Genomic DNA, 18,202 nt, shown 5'->3' with positions numbered 1-18,202 from the left:
TTTTAGAGAGAGAGAGAGAGACAGCCCATGAACATGGGAGAGGGGCAAGGGGAGAGAGAATCTTTTTTTTCTTTTTTTAAATTAATTGATTTATTTTGAGAGAGAGAATGACCGCACGAGTGAGCAAGGGAGAGGCAAAGAGACAGGGAAAGAGAGAGAATACCAAGAAGGCTCCATGCTTTCAGCATGGAGTCTGTCTTGGGGCTCAGTATCACAAACCAAACAGTGAGATCGTGACCTGAGCCAAAATTAAGAGTCAGATGCTTAACTGACTGAGCTACCCAGCTGCCACAAGAGAGAGAATCTTAAGCAGGTTCCATGTTCAGGCAGAGCCTGATGCAGGGCTTGATAGATCCAACAACGCTGGGATCATGACCTGAGCTGAAATTAAGAGTTGGACGCTTAACTGACTGAGCCATACCAGTATTGCAGCAAATACATGTCTAATTAGAGTTACTATCTCATGCATTTAATAATGTAATACTAACCTATAAATTCTCATTTCTCAGCTAACAACAGGTTATATATAATTGCACAGTAAAGAAATTTTATCATGATTTACATTAAAAATAATTTAGCCCTTACTGGGTTGCAGATTAACCAAATACTTTTAACATTCCGAGTCCTTGCTGATTGATTTCGATATCATGGATCTCCCTTTCACTATGTAGCTAATTTGTATTTGTGTGGCCGTGGAAGACTAGTTATTGGGTTTCTGTCTAGTGTAGAAGGTTAAATTGCCTATGGGTACAATGATTACTCATCATTCCAAGAGGTGAACAGAGCTTGGAGTCTTGACCTGCTTTTTGGTCATACTGAATTACTAATGCACCTTTGGAACAGGTGTTCTCAGAGGGAAAACAGGTTCTGAGAAAAGACTAGAGTGGATAACACATGCATGAATGAGAGTGAACAGTAATTTTTGTAAGTAGAGAGGACAAATAGCTGATTACAACTATAATGAAAGTCATCCAAACTCATTAAAATTAGAGCTGGTAAAACCCTTAGAGAACTCTTGAGTACAAGTTTCCTTCATGGAAAATCAGCACGCATGTCAGGTAACCATTGTACAGCTTTTGCCTGGTCACTCACTCATTTCTGGTGGCAGAGAGCTCCCTTCTTCACCCAGGCCAGCTTACTCCATTGTACATTGTACTCCATTGGTACAACTCCAATGACTACAGTCAAAAAAATGCCCAGGAAAGTATGGAAAAGAATATTTAGCTAGAAAATAGGAGTTCCAAATCCCAACTCAGTCCTACATTAATTCTAGTTGTGTGACGTTGAAAAAGTCTTTGGTATCCTCTGGTTTCAGTTTCCTCATCTGTAAAATAGGGTCTCTACGGTCCTTTCCAGTTCTGACTTTTCTTCTTCTCCTCCTCCTCCTCCTCCTCCTTCTTCTGTTTTTTTAAAGATTTTATTTTTAAGTAATTTTCACACCCAACATGGGACTTGAACTCATAGCCCTGAGATCAAGAGTCTCATGCTCTCCCAACTGAGCCAGCCAGGTGTCCCTGAATTTCTCTACTTCTATAATTTCCACTTAATGCTACTGAAAATCAGTTGTGAGAAAGCTGCAAAGAGCTGTGAGGTTTTTCTTCTTACAAATTCTCACTTATGTCACAGTGTACTGCCTCTGAATGTTCCAGGACTTTCTAAACTTGGACTAACACTTGGTCTTTACCTCAGCTTTCCAGATTACTTATAGCTTGATTATGTTGGACTATTCATATATCAAATATTTTCATGTCCCAGAATCTGCCTTTTTAGTCACCAGATGGCCAAGGTCAAGCTACAAAATCCCTCTAAGTGGCTCAGTTTGGATTGCCCAATTCTGGGCAAATCCCGGTAATGTTTTACTGTTCTCGTATGCTGAACTAAAAAAGCCTTGCTCTATCTTCTACAGAATGTTAGTAAACTGCTCAACATTTGATTCCTTTTTATGATTAGAATACATAGGCCAGAATAAACCATGAGCTCAAAGACAAGTTACACCTATCATAAAAACTGCAATTAATGTACCTTTGGTATAGTCTAAGTATATATAATTATTTTTTTAGAAGCAAATGCTATACATTTCAATGTGATAGTAACTTGGCAAAGTTGCAAATGCAACAGTAAAATGAATGACCATTTAGCATTTAATGTATGTAACTAAAGTGGATACAATTAAAAAGACTGCATGTCCCTGGGGAACATTACTTTATTAAACAGTCCTCATAACCAAAATCTGTAGCGTTATGTAACTAAAACAAAACTTATTTCCTGTACAAATAAATACATTTAGTTATTTTATTAAGATATTTTAAAATAAACTTTTACATTTTTGTTTTAAATATGAAAATAAACTAGTTTTTTCCCAGTCATTTAAGCACCTCTAACCCCCCACTTTTTTTTAACAAAAGGAAGGCAGTCTGGGTGCTGAAATAACTGCTAACAAAAGACTGACTTGCTTGAAGAACATCCCCAGGATGTATATATGTCAGACTTGAGTAAAAAATTATATGAAAAACATTACCACTACAAATAGTTCACAGTAATGACTCCTGAGTCTTCCATTGGATTTTAATAACATCCAAACTCCTTACCTTGGCCTGAAACATTTGCCCCTGTTTACCCCTCCAAAGTCTTTTCCTACCACTTTCTACCCTTTCTCACTACTCTAGTTTCACTTGTTCTTTTCCAAGATGGACAGGTTTTTTCCACCTGAGTGTCTTTACATATGCTTTTCTCTCTCCTTGTATGCTCTTCCTCTTCCTCATTGCTTATCTAACTCTAAACCCTGTGTTGGGGAGAAAACAAATCATACTGTTTAAATGTTTCCTACTTTTCAGAGGTTTAGAAGTTCGCTCAGGAGGCTGAACTAATTTAAATAACATTTTCCATATTCAAAACATCAATATACTGGAAAAACTGTGTTGTGGCATAAAACAATAAGCATACACTAAAGTTCAGCAGAGTGAAGTAGAAGGAGCCAGTGTGTAGGAGTGGAGTGGAAGAGTTCTTCAATGGTTTCCTGAGCAGGGCAGGTGTAATGATGCAGACATGTGCTTGTCTCCAAGCTGCTAGGTACAGCTGGGGAGGTGCTTACTCTTCAAAACCCTAGGTCAAAGAGGGTATAGGATGGATTTGGCCCATTGAAGAGTCTGTTCAGCCCAAAGTTGAAAAATTGTTTTTTTTTAATGATTTATTAAGTATTTATTGAGCACCTACTATGTGTGAGGCACATTTCTAGATTCTAAGTATATATAGCAATGAAGAAATATACAAAAACATTTGGAACCTATATTCTAATGTGGAAGATAGGTAGCAAACAAGAAAAATATGTAGCATATAAGATTTTGGTACGTGGTGAACAGAAAACAAAGTCGAGAAGGGCAGAGGAAGGGTAGTGTATGTATGTGTGTATGGCTACCAGTTTAGATAGTGTGGCTAAGGAAGGCCTCATGGAGAAGATGACATTTGGGCAAGGGGTTGAAGGGGGTGATTGGGTCTTAGAGATACCTGAGAAAGATCATTCCTAGCAAGGGAAGAGCAAAGGCAAGGGTCATGATGAAGAAATGAACAGGTGAATCCAAGGAACAGACAGGAGGCCACTGTGGCTGCAGAGATGAGGTCAGAGGGCCTTTATGGGACATTGGGAAGACTTTGGACTTTGCTGAGTGAGATGGGAAGCCTTTGGAGGGTTATGAAAAGAGGAGCAACACGATCTGGCTTATGCTTCAATAATATCCCTCTGACTGCAGGAGAGAAAGCATGGAAGGGAGACCAACTGGGAAGCTACTGCAGCAATCCTGGAGAGAGAGAACGGTGGTTTGGGCTATAGTAGCACAAAAGAGATGTGTAAAAAGTGATCAGATTCTGAATATATATGGAGGGTAGATCCAATAGGATTTCCAGATGGGCTAGATGTAGGTTTTGAAAGGAAGAGATCAGTCAAGGACAACCCCAAGGTTTATAGTTTCATGTGTAAGAAAGAAGTTGCTAACATTTAAAATCGGGAGACTTAATAACCAAGACTTCCAGCTTCTCTTAAAACACTAGAAGATATGGTCAAATGTATACTTGTATTTTTCACAAGACAAAAATCAGCTGGAGATGGGAAGCAGCTTCCCCCTGGAGATAGGACAGTGGCCCTTTGGAGCACTCTCCCTGCTGTCTTATACCTGGCCTTTTTGGTAGTAGACAGCTGTCTATCACTGCTGCCTGATTGCCATAGAGCAGCTTGAGTTTAAGACCCCTGCCCAAAGTTCTCTCATAAATTCACTGTCTTACAATACAACATAAACATGCCCAAAATTCTGACTAAAGAAAGGAGGGTTTTGACAAAGTATTTGTTCCTAAACGAGTATAATAAGGGCACCTATTATTCTAGTTTTCCCCTCCATAGTGATTTGACAACAATCTGAGACAGAGGTCCACCCTCCGTCCTCCTTCTCAGTGAAAAGAGAAACCCTAGAAGAAAGCCCTCTTCTGCATATTCTGACTTCATCAGGTCTAAATCCCACTCACTTGACAGTCTGTGTCCCCACTGCCCAATAGTGAGGTATGGCACCTGGACCATATCGAGTCCAGCACCATTTCTCTCTATACCCATGATCTGTAAACAAGGGTGCTCTGAGATCTAAGTCGGTACCAAGGGACACTGGCTCCAGGCTGGTGGTATCACCAGCAAGTTCGGTGACTGGCAAATTACTTCTTTTCTCTGGGCTTCTGTTCCCCATCAACCAAGAATGGAATTGGACTATAGTAAGGTTTCTCCAGATCTAATGTGTGAACAATTACCTTGCTCTAGGTGGTTATTCAGCTTCACTTACATAAGGCTCATTGGCTTAGAATAAAGTGCTTGGTAATATCCCTGTAGAAGATCTGTATCCCTTCAGCAAATAAAAATAATGTATACCCAAATATCTTTTCTGTTGTCCGTAAGGAGCTCAGTTAAATGCAATGTTCAATAATAACAAAACTTTTTACGTCAGGGATTTAAGTACAGCATTTCCCCCCTTCTTTCATATTCATCCTAATGGTTTTGATTTTATTTTTAACTGCCCAGTTGTAGGTGTATTTTGACTCTAAACAACATCAAATATTTTCTGAAAGGGGGTGAGGCAAGAGGTAAGCACTGGACGGATGGGGCAAGATAAGGAAAGTGATTAAAAAAATCTTCCCAACTTGATACTAGAAAAGTCAGCACATATGGTTTGTGAAAGAGATCATATAAATATAAACCTTACAGTGCTGCCTCAACCCAAAAGCGTCTTTGTCTGAGGTCCACACCCTTTAACAATTTGTTTTTAGAGGGACAAAAGCAGCTATGAACAGTATGGGGCTGTGGATGGATAAGGAGGACAAGCCCTACTGAAAAATTCTTCCATGCAGCATCTCTCTTTCTTATTAATTATGGTCATTTAAAGACAAAAGTGATAGATTTCATAACCTACATTAACTCCTTCTAATAAAGAAGGATCAGTTTTGATATCAAGAGGAATTTAAAGACAGATGTGCATTAATTAGTAACATAAAAACTATGGATAAATTATCTCTATATATTTGCATTCATAAAGGGCCAGGGTATCAGTGCTCCTCTGGTACCATAGGAAAACTCTGGCTTCAGAGTGAGGACACCCAGCTTGGCTACCAACCGGTCTGACAACCTTGGGCAAGTCATGTAACCACCCTGGGTCTCATTTGCAAAATGAAGAAAATGATGAGAGTACAGATTCAGAAGTCCTCATAACTGAGCTCCACCTACCTAATTCTGTCCTTTTGTTTAGCTCAGGACTGAGCCCACACATACTGAATCCTAGAGGCCAGAAGGCTATTCTCTAGTGTGCACCATGCACTTCTTCCAACTGCTTCAATTATGTTTGTTCCCAAACCTGTTTATGCCCGTTGGACTTGTTATTGTAATCATATAATTTAATCAAATACTATATAGAGTGATGAAATATGACAGTGAAAGGCAGGAGTTGTTTGTATGTAAAAACATTGAGCAGTTTGAGAAGAACTGATAAATGCAAAACCCTTAAAACAGCTATCAAGGCAGGTACAAGTTAGATAAAGTCTAAAAAGAATGGAAAATAAATTGTTGAAATCCAGAAAGATTCCTTCTAACGTCTTAGTGCTACTTTAACAACGTTGAAAACCATAGAAAATGCAATCATTAAGGTATAATTAATGCAAGAAAAATGTTAGGAAATTATAATCAGCAGACCTATAATCAAAGAAAAGGCCTTGGCCCCACATCAAGGCTTCTCCTGTAATGGGAGGGAAGTGAGAACCACAGTAAAATGTCACAGAGGCCCCATGCTCTTATTTAAAACCAGATGAAACAGGCAATGATGACATTGAAAGAACTTCCCAGGAAGAAGCTAGGGAAGGAGAGGGAAAGTGGAGGATGGGGTTAGGGTTGTGGGAAGGACAGGCAGACAGACACACAGATATCACTTTTGACAGTCTGGCTTGCCCCTGCCAGTCTATCAGCAGAAGGGAGAATGAATCAATTTCTGCGGAGGATTACAGGCTGGTCTCAAAGTTCCTAAGAGGTAAACGTTTCTTTAACTACTAGAGTTAGTAGTTAAACTCTGCCCCTGCCTCCTCAGTGTGTGTGTGTGTGTGTGTGTGTGTGTGTGTGTGTGTGTGTGTATGTATGTATGTATATATACGTATATACATACGTGTATATATATACACACACACACACACACACACACACACATATACACATATATGTATTATATACACAATTGACAAACTGTTTAATGAGTAATAGTATATGTTGAATTTACCTGGGCAAAAGACATTGAAAATGAGAACACAGGATGCTCTGATTTCGTGAGAGTAAGACATACAGAGCATGAATAGTCCCAGGTAGAAATAATAGTTTTCAATGGCAAGACCAGGCCTGTAATTTTCTGCAGCACACCATGACATCATGGTTTATATGAGGCCAACTCCATAAATCAAGCTTTACCTAATTAAAGATTCTTCTGGAGATCTACATTATTAGAGCAAATAATTAAAACTGCCTAGGCAATAATACAAGCCAGATCTGTTTACAAAAGTGTTCTCCCTACCCCCAACTCTTTTAGTCTCACTACCACTTAAAGATCTTTCACATTTAGTAAATTATAGACTTAGAGCATTTCTTTTAGTCTGACTTCACTTTCAAGGAATTCTTCAATTAACTTTACGTTGCTTTAAGCTGTTCATCCAACGAGAAAACAATCTGTGGTTTCTGACTCCTTCGCGTGCCAATGGCTGCCATCCATGTTTGACTTTCAGACACACTGTCTCTTGAGAGCCAGGCTCTGTTTTCATAAAACCAGCCAGTTGTCATAGCATTTTGACAAGCACTATAGAAAACAAGGAACAATACTCCGTGGTGGCTAAACTGAATTACCACTGCAAGGGTGACACCGCACTGGGGCGTACATGACACCCACACCCAGCTGCCTGGCCTGAGCCAGAAGGTAACACATACTCCACTTTCATCTGTGACCTTTCCATTTTCAGGCACCATCTCTTCACCACCAATTCCTTTCTTTCCCCCTGCCCTCTTTTTCCCAAATGGCTAAAACACCCACAACTCGTGGAAAGGTGTGGTGGCTACTCTTAACAACAGGCAAAAATGCCAGTGAAAATCTGGGAAGCCAGAGATTACACTGCCTTTGCAACGGTTACAGTGCATCTAGTATCAGATCTTCAGCCAAATACAGTGTAATGAAAAAGCATGAGCTCAGAAGTGGGACCTCAGTTCAAAACCAAATTTTCTCAGAATCTGGTGTAGCACCTCAGTTCTCTGCTTCTTCAGGCTCATGCACTGATTTCTGAAGAAGTACAAATAATAACGGGGCAGTGGAAAATAACAATGAGAATTAATGGTGGAAATGAATGATGCATTTGGAAGAAAGATATTTTTAGATTTTCTATCTATTATCCCTGGGTCAGACAGAATGGAATTTCTCTCCCTTTCCTTTCACCTTTGCTTAGCCAGTTTCTGAGTGTCCCTCACCTAAGTCCATCCTGTGGAAGCACCTGTGAACTCAACAGAACAATAAACTGAGAATGATATTTTGAAGGCCTCTTGGATACTCAAGCCTCAATATAAAATGCATATGCAGGTTTTCAAAATTCATGCTCATTGCTATTCCTGTTATGGGTGTGCAACTGTTGAAAATACAGGCCTTTCCAAAGCAATGGAATGAACACTGGCAAAGCCATGGCATAAGCATGCAGACAGAGCTAGGGGAACTAGAACGAATGCACAGGCTGGGTGAGCCCAAAGGCTGACAGTGGGCTTGGCACTGGTTCAATATGGGCTGGCAATGAAAGGGGGACCAATGGAAGATCTGCTCTTAGAACAGAACTGTGCCTTGACTCCCCTCTTAATGCTGTTACTGCACCTGAATCAAAAGATCTATAGGATTCTTGAGAGATCCAAAGTTACTCTAATATCATTCTTTTCCCTTGATCTTCCTCTCTATTTTATTTAAAATACCTATATGGATTTTATTATATGCTTTGTTCCCAAGCTATTGCACATTTTATGTGGAAAAAGAAAATAGTGTTACTATGTTTATCTTGTGTCTCCTCCCTTCTTCTCTCCCTTCCTTTTTCATTCTCTGTCTCAGACAGACAGACAGACAGACAGACAGACAGACAGACAGGCACATACACAGGTGTAGCATGCAGGCTATTCTTCCTTCTCCATTAAAAAGATTAGAATTTCATAAAGTATCGTTCTTTCTTTAAACTGCACATCACTGTTTATCACCGACCTATTTTTATGTCTATTCTCAGACTTAAAAAAGACTAGCAACCAAGATACGTAATATAAAATTTACTAATTTCTTCAAAACATTGCTTTATGGAGGGCCATAATGGGGTCATAATGCTGATCTTGCTTCCGACTCAGAGCTCAAGAAGGCTCTTCTCCTGCCTCTTTGTTCTCTCTGGGCCTTAGATTCTCTGAATAAAACAAAATGTTATAGAAATTTTCTCTCCAATGAGGCAGTTTTGAAATTCTGGGAGGAGTTCTTTCTCTCCTGAAGCTTTTTGCATAATCCTGTGTACTATTAGTTTATTTCTTGATGTATAGGTAGTAAAGATGCCTAAGTTGGAAGGAAACAAGGAACCAAGAAGAATATAGTTGAGGACACAAAAACTTAAGTTCCACTTCTTAGCAACTCCAAAGAATGAGCTTATTATGTATAATGAGAGTTCTGGAATGTGTCACCAGAAACACAAGTGCTTTTAACAGTTTGTTTGATGCCCAGAATGGCAGTGACACTGAAATGACTATATTCTCTAATTTTCTGGTGAGAATGGCAAGCTGGGGAATCCTGCATTAGGATTTGAGGTCTAGGCAATGAAGAAAGATCAAAATTATTCATTATTTAAAAAAAAATAGCCCTTTTTTAAAAAAGATTTTTTTAAAGTAATCTCCACATCCAGTGTAGACCTCGAACTCATGACCCTGAGATCAAGAGTCTTATGCTCTACTGACTAAGCCAGCCAGCCTGCCCTAAAATAGTTCTTAGTAATAAGTAAATAGCAACATGCTTACTGGCTTTGTAAACTTTAAATTAAATCATTAGAAATAAATGTTTTAAAAAAACTTTAAGACTATTTGAAAACATATTATCAGTCATTATTAATTTTTAACCTGCTGTTCCTTCTGGTGAGAGTAGGATCAGAAAGGCTACCTTCCTGTCAATTTATAGCTCTGTCTTTTAGGCCTTGGCAAAAGATTGTACCCTATCTGTAGCCCTCAGAGAAGAACGGCCCAGAGCAATGCTGGATCTCATGTGATCTATTTCAGACCTTCAAAATACCTAGAACCTAACGAATTGATTCTGTTTCTAAGCCCATAGCATCTATCGTCTTTTGGAAGTTCAGTGATTACAGAGAGAATATTTTGGTTTTCTAGCGTAAACTTGTACAGATTTTGAACTTGGGGAACTTACAGCTTCTGGCTGTAAACTTGTCTTCTACTAAGAAACCACAGCACTAGACCATAAGTGAGAGGATCCAGCTTTTAGGAAATCTGCAACTGATTTATTTGCAGAATAACAAAGTGAATTGCAAAGAATGACATGAAATAGAAAATGGTGTGGGAGTAATAAAATCTATGAAGATACAAAGGTTTTAAAAGATTGCAAGGAAATGAAGACATTAAATGCCACAAAATTTTAGAAAACAAAATTACAAGGTATATGATATGCCAGAAAAATTGTTGATTATAGTAAGGCTTTCCAGGGAGCAAAAAAACCTGCATGGCTAATTTCCCGAGTGATTACTGAATCAGAGATATTAATTAGAAAATAAAATTGCAGGCGTGCCTGGGTGGCTCAGTTGGTTGGGCATCCGACCCTTGGTTTCAGCTCAGGTCATGATCTCATGGTTCATGGGGTTGGCCCCTGCATCGGGCTTTGCACTGACAGTGTGGAGCCTGTTTGGAATGCTCCCTCTCCCTCTCTCTCTCTGCCCCTCCCTTCTGCCCCCCCCCCCAATATCTCAAATAAATAAGTTAAAAAAAAGAAAGAAAATAAAATTGCATATAATATATAGAGGTTTCAAGTCAGTTTTCTTGTGCCACACTCCTCCTAACCTCAATCTCATGGTAGCCACTTCCTCTAAAAAACAAAGAACTACTGCAGCTTTCCAGAATTCTCTTCCATAAATTCCAGGTGAATACAAAAAATTAAATGAAAATAAGCCATGAAGTTAGATGACAATATAAGGAAAATTCTTATTCCTTAATGTTGTGATAACAGCTTGAAGGAAAGATTATAGAGTGAATCACACTCTTAGGAAAAGATACATCAGCTTACGTTTATATACAGTTTAAAGAGAGAAGACTTTTAAATAGAAAAGGGAAAGAGTCTTTTAAAAGACTCTTTTAAACGGAAAGAGTAATTAGCTATATTCAAGAATTCTAGAAATAATTTTAGAGAAAAAAAGATCTCATACTGTCTTTGTAAGGAGACCAAAATACCACAATTTAACTTTTAATGGTAGATAACCCAAGGATTCTTGTTTCTTCATCAACTAACTCTTCAAAAAAGATGTCAGTGTACATGCTGCTGGTAATACAAAGTGCATACAGGGGAATTTCATTCTTTGGTTACTATGGTGCTTCCTCTTACTTTTATTTGTTAAGATGGGGTAGATTTAGTACATAAATAGGACACAGGGTTGAAGAGGCTAAAAAGGTGTTGAAAGGTGTGAAAGGATGTGATGAGCTAACTAACAGTTGCTAATGGTGGTACAGGTCATTGGGAGGTGCTAAAAACCTCATCCAGCTTTACTGCTCTAACCGGTACCACAGCCTTGGACATCTTTGCTCATCTAACACATAAGTTCTTACAGCTCTGTACAGCATATACCCTGGGTCACACTTCTCTCCAGCACTGAATCCATTTTCAGCTAAATTGAAAATTAGAGCCATATAATTTAACAAATATTTTATAAATGCTAATTTTTAATGATAGACATTTTTAGGACACATCATTTTGACAAAGAAGAATATCAAAATGACCCTGCTATAGAAATTTCTATTAAGAATTCTATGGTATATTTTCACAAACTGAATTTGAAAAATTAATAAAAATCCATTACAGGTCAAAATTAAACCAAATCTCAAGCAAATGTAAAATGGTTCATAAGAAAGCTGTGGACTATAATTAGATGGAAAATTGCTGATCAGTATTTCAAGACAAAACTAACTCTCACTTGGTCATTGGATAACATAGACTGAGGTGTTATAAAATCTGAATCTGTTTCTAGAAGGATTGTTAGAAGGACTAAAGAAGGACTATTAAGAAAAGGGATAAAGGAAATGTCTGCTTCATAAGTTTATAGCAACATTTCATGTATCTAAAATGTTAGAAGAATTCAAGAGATTTCAGAAATAAGCAAAAGGATAAAAATGACTCTAGAGCGGCCAAAATCTACAAATTTCACAGACTTCACATAAGAGCTTCCTAGTGTGCTCTTATTTGAATGTGTATCCATAAGGCTAGTTATTTTAGTTTCCTGCTCACAGAAGAGGGTGAGGGAGGGTCAGCGGGACATACTCACAGAAGTCTGCCAGTCCTCACAGCTAGGAAATCAGAAAAACTATAAAAAGCTGACCCAAGAGTCCCAAAACACAGCAGTCAGCAGCTGTTTAGTACAGTGGTAAAGAGATGGTGAAGTATCCAAAAGGGCCTGAGAGGATCATCACATACAGGAGGTGCTAAATAAACACTTGCTGAAAGGAAGTGAACTCAATGATGACCTGGGGTCATCAAAAAAGTTTAAATTATGATCAGCACGTTCTTTAAAAGAAAAGAAATGGAAATATTTTAGAACAATGTTCATCTAAAATAATATATATTTAAAAAAAATTTTTTTTTAAATAATATATATTTTTAAAGTTTTGGAGATTGTGACAGTATTAGGGGAAAAGCCTCCATGTATTGAGAAAATTTTATTGTCTAAAACCAACAGGGAGTCTGGGTGGTACAGTCTGTTAAGCGTCTGACTTTGGTTCAGGTCATAATCTCGCAGTTTTTGAGTTTCCGCTGTGTGTCGGGCTCCGCACTGGCAGTGCAAAACCTGCTTGGGATTCTCTCTCTCCCTCTTTCTCTGCCCTTCCCCTGCTCACATGCTCTCTCTCTCTCTCAAAATAAATAAATAAACTTAAAAAAAATAAAATAATCTTCAAAGATTCTACAGAGTGGAGGTTTTCCTACAAGTATCATCAGAAATAAGATTATTTTTCTGAGTAGAATATTTAAACTTTTAAACTTCATCACTAAAGTGGAAATATGATAAAACAATAACTATATATGTATACTATGTATATATGTATACACACACACACACACGTATATACATAATTTAAAGTAAAAGAAATTCTTCCAATACAGATTTTAACTCCATTAACTACAGGACATACTTCCTTCTCAAGTAATCATTTAAAAAAATTTTTTTTAATGTTTTAATTTTATTTTTGAGAGAGACAGACAGAGAGACACAGAGTGCAAGTGGGGGAGGGGCAGAGAGAGAGGGAGACACAGAATCTGAGGCAGGCTCCAGGCTCCGAGCTGTCAGCACAGAGCCCGACGCAGGGCTCGAACCCACTAATCGTTAGATCATGACCTGAGCTGAAGTCAGAGGCTTAACCAACTGAGCCCCTCAGGCACCCCTCAAGTAATCATTTTTGCTTGCTATAGAATCAAAATAAAAATATTGTGTATTTAATTATATAATGTAACACAATTTAATAAAATTTGCTATAAGTATTAACACCTTTTATCAAATTGGTATAAAGTTTTAAAGTACATAAGGACTACACAATAGTTCTGTATAGACAAATAAACAAGACAAACAAACACACACAGACACAGACAGACAGACAGACAGACACACACACACACACACACACACACATTTCCTTCCTTCCTTTTCCCCCCTCCTTTCTTCCATACAGCTTTCTTATCAGGGGTTGGGGATAGCACAGAGGAAGAGCAGAACAGAATGATTAAGAATTCTTAATTTCACAGGGTCAAGAAAGAGAAATGGAAAGAAAATTAAAAATAATAAAATGAGAAAATTATAACCTTCTAAAGATGTCACTACTGTTGTTAGTTTTCCCTAAAGTTTATTCTGAATTAAGTTAGTTCAGCAAAGCTAAACTTGTTTCTTTGTGTAGGATACTTTAGAGCTTTTCCAGATTAATCTTCTTTGCACTGTGGTTCTTCAAAAGATTGCTATTTTTCTTCAATTTACTTGACTTTTGATAGTACATTCCCCAGAATTGGTGTTCCACAAAACACAAGTTGGGAAACACTGATGGGCACCATAGCAGGGTTTTCAAAGGCTGTGACTCTCACTCTCATCCTTGTTCCGAGGACTGCACTCTAGGATACAGGGAGAACCTCTGATTTTGATTTTATAACTTACAAATGGTTATGACTCATGTCTTGTTGGGATCACAACTCAGGATGCCCACACACTAGCATTTAATACATATTTATGGACATGGACAGTACTAAAAAAGTATCACATTTTCCCTCATATCAGTGATTCCTGATCACCAGTGGGTACTGTTTTCCATTAAAAAAAAAAGGACACATTGGTAGAAAGTGCAAAGTAGACTTCAAGATCAAAATAAATCTAACCAAAAAACAAATCTAAACTGAAGATGGCGGGGAGATGGCAGCGTAATAAAAAGATGAGTGAGTATAGGTGGCCGAAGGTGTTAGGGCTCTCACAGATTAAGAGAAAGCAAACTGGGCTATAAAACCTTGTTAGTTTATCTAGAAATATCAAAGGAAGTTATGATTTGGATAGAAACCTTAGAATGAAGAAAGGGACTTATCAGCCTGTTTTAATTTATTCCTTTATTATCATGTTATGTTCAAATAATTTCTGAGGTGCAATTAGTTGCCTTACATACAACTGATTAATAACAGGGTGGCACTAAAGGATATAAACAGCTCTAGCTCTCAAATCAGGTAGAAGATGTCATCCACTTCAAATTAACAGGGCTGTTCTGGTTTGCAAGATAGTCTTTTTGGGGTAAACTTGGTTAGCATGAATCAGCTTAAAAAACAACTATTTTTCAGTACTTATGTTTGGGATACACACACACACGCGCGTGCGCGCACACACACACATTTGCACAACATCTCATTATTATGTATAATGCTCACATGTGATTGAGATTTATACATTTGAGGGTGCCTCCCCTAATTAACCAGATACTAAATGAGTACCTACTATATACCAGGCAATATGGCAAAAGTGACAGCTACAACAATGAGCAAAAACAGACAGTCTCTAAATTCATGGGGCTTTCAGTCAGGTGGAGGCAAACAGAAGAGGACACTGAGGCACGGAGAATTTAAGAGCCATGTTTCTTTTCTGTATGGTCAGTCATAGCTATAATAACTTTTACCTCAATAACCACAGCATTCAGTTTCAAGCACCATGAGAATTCTAGAAGCAATGAACCTGAGATTGAGATTATTAAAAAAAAAAAAATCATTCAACAGCTTAGAAGGAACTTATTTTAGAAAAGAAACAAAAAAATATGGTCATTCCATTTTCTATTAAATTTAATTTCAGAGACTCTCTGCATACTTTATCTAATACAATTTACTGGCCTTGAAATGAAACTGCTGTTAGAATATGCTTAGTGGGTCCAGCAATCAGGTCATCACTGGTCTTAGTCTTGATACGTACTCATTTTATAACTGAGGAAACCACATGTGTCTGCCTTTTCTGATGACAGTTTAGCTGAACTGAAGCTAAACTGAGTGTATGCAATACTTAATTTGGCATGGGTGGGAGGGTCTAAATTCTTCTGTAAGCATCAGAACTACCCTCAGTTTTTATAATATTAGGGAGGATTCTTAGTCCCATATGCTCCTACAATTTACCAAGTGACATGTGTTCAAGAAGTTCTTGATTTTCTCCAAAGTTATAAAATACAATACCAGAATGCTGGACTTATAGCCAATTTCTAGGGAAATACAAAAAAACATTTTGTTTGGTTTTGGTCTTTCAATGACATTAATGAGAGAGCTAGAGAGATTCTCAGGAAAGAAAGAAAAATCAGCATTGAAATTAACTTATTTTTATATAATTCATAAAATTTATAAAATTCATTTTATATAATTCATAGCGGAATTTACATCTACCAATTTCCTTCCTAGGAAGGAAGTAGGAAGGAAGGAAGTAAAGATATAAAAAAGTAGAATTTTTAGATATTTTATCCTTTTGGAATATAAAAACAGACGAAGGTGTCAGAAATCCTATCATGTTTATTTATTTTTAATTGTTTTTTTTTGAATACTATGAGTTAAAGGATACCATTCATCCCTTGCTTCTCACCAGCCACTGCCTTCACAAAGGTTTTTAAAAGAAATCAAATTTATGTACATGATGATTAATATGGGAATTATCAGAATCTCAGTATGAGAAAGCATCCCTACAATATCATACGTTGCCAAACACAAGGTAATTGTCATTAAAATGGGAGATTCTTCATTTAAAAATATCTCTAATATTAAAATATTCACACTCTCATTTAAAAAGTCATCTATCCATTCATTCACTCAGTCAGAAGCAGAATGCTTTACAGAGCAGAAGTTGTTTCTACCCACATGCTCTTGGACTTATGGGGTGGGGCCTATTGTTGGGTAGATATGGGATAGCTTTCTGATATATAAGGAACTTTGTTTCAGCCATAAACTTTCTGAGTAGAATGCCAATGTCATCCTATCACTATTTCATCCAATATCCAAGGACTGTCAGGCCTCTCAGTCAGCAACAATAAATGCCAATTTTCCAAGGTCTCAACAGGATTGGCAGCTATGAACACCAGGTATTTAGTTTAAACAAATAAGAAGGGGGAGAGGGAAGAGACAACGGAGTAGCAGAATCAAAAGAATATGGCGTACAACTGGTTCTCTGGGTATTTTAAGCTATGTCTTTTTACGAAGTTAATCTCTAGAAGAAAACAAAATTTCCAGTCAAGAAACACTGGGAAAGGCATGATGCTGGGAGTAGAGTTTTCAGGCCCTACTCAATAGATCTATTCAATGGATCAATATGTGCCTGGTTCTATGAAGAAAGAAACATTCCCTGAAGGAAAACAAATTGCTAGGATTCATAATTCACCTAACTTTGCAGAAAGTGTATCAAATATAGACATTCTTCTTATTAGTGAAAAGATCCAGAACAACAGGAAAAAAGCCATCTGATGTTATGATGTGCCCTTTTGTCCCTCTTATTATACTCACTCTTAGAGGCTTCAATCTTCTATTGCTACGGACTACAAACCCTGGTACCATCTCTGCGCCACAGAATCTTGGTTTCGTACTTCCAAAATTATGTATTTTGTTCCTATCTAATAACTGTGTTTAAAATGAACAAATACCTGAACACTTAAAACTATGATTCCAAAGAAATGCTCTCTGATGATTTAGAATGCTTTTCCCCAAATGGAGAGCAACTTTTTGAGGAATGTCAGGTTTTCACCAAATATAACTGGAAAGCCAGTACTCTAAACTTATTCTTTGAAAAAAGCCCAATCCTTTTTAAAATACAATTACATATACAGCAGTTTCTTCTTATCCACAGGGGATATGTTCCAAGACCCCCAATGGGTGTTTGAAATCGTTGATAGTACCGAACCTATATATACTGTTTTTTCCTAAACATATATACCCATCATAAAGTTTAATTTATAAATTAGGCACCATAAGAGATTAACAATAATAACTAATAATAAAATAGAACAATTATAAAAATATATTATAATTAAAGTTATATAATGTGGTCTCTTTTTCTCGCTCACAAAGTATCTTATCGTACTATACTCATCCTTCTTCTTGTGATGCTGTCAGATGAAAAAAGGCCTATATGATGAGATGAAGTAAGGTGAATGATATAGGCATGGTGATGTAGTGTTAGGCTACTCTTGACTTTCTGAGGATATGTCAGAAGGAACTTCATCTGCTTTTGGACCTGTGGCTGACCACAGGTAACTGAAACCACAGAAAGGAAAATTGCAGCTAAGGGGGGACCGCTGTAATAACTCTTCTACTTCCTGAAATTCTAAAAGACTAAATTCACAAAAATAGATATGAAAAGGTAGGTTTCTTTTTTTCTTCTTTTAAAAGAGTGTTTATGTATTATTTTAAGAGAGAGAGAGTACAGAGTGCGTGTGTGAGTAGGAGAGGAGCAGAGAGAGAGAGAGACAGAGAGAGAAAGAGAGAGAATCCCAAGTAGGCTCTGTGCTGTCCGTGCAGAGCCTGGAGTGGAGCTTGATCTTACAACCGTGAGATCATGACCTGTGCCGAAATCAAGAGTCAGATGCTCAACTGACTGAGCCACCCAGGTGCTCCAGGTTTCTTCAATAATGTTTTTTTACAGATAGATATATTTAGTTCTATGTCTTTTCTCTTGTTTCCCAGCCCTCTTTCTCTCTCTCTCTCTCTTTTGTGCATGCTCTTTGCCTTTTAGATAGAGTACTATGGAGGACAGTGTTGTGGGAAAATACAGACAGGGAAATCACAAAGACGAAAGTTTACATCATTTGATAAAAAAAAGTAATACTTTACCAAATGGAAAATTCCATCAAATGAAATGTCACCCCAGTGAGATAACTTACCTAAAAACAAGAGGTAGAAGTGAGAACCTG

General features: G+C 37.6%; 2 protein-coding genes and 1 non-coding gene across 8 annotated transcripts in view; 1 reads left to right on the top strand and 2 right to left on the bottom strand.

The window, feature by feature from the left end:
• The window catches only part of CMSS1 (cms1 ribosomal small subunit homolog), a 381,638-nt gene that overhangs the window by 158,967 nt on the left and 204,469 nt on the right, over positions 1-18,202 (bottom strand). The window lies entirely within an intron of this gene.
• The window catches only part of FILIP1L (filamin A interacting protein 1 like), a 303,314-nt gene that overhangs the window by 86,656 nt on the left and 198,456 nt on the right, over positions 1-18,202 (top strand). The window lies entirely within an intron of this gene.
• Positions 1,438-1,510, bottom strand: TRNAK-CUU. Its single transcript has one exon. It is a non-coding gene; the product is annotated as a tRNA-Lys (tRNA).

The sequence above is a fragment of the Felis catus genome, chromosome C2 (assembly GCF_018350175.1).
Source record: "Felis catus isolate Fca126 chromosome C2, F.catus_Fca126_mat1.0, whole genome shotgun sequence".
NCBI lineage: Eukaryota > Metazoa > Chordata > Mammalia > Carnivora > Felidae > Felis > Felis catus.
The sequence above is the reverse complement of the archived record's forward strand: the minus strand, read 5'-3'. Positions and strand labels throughout refer to the sequence as shown.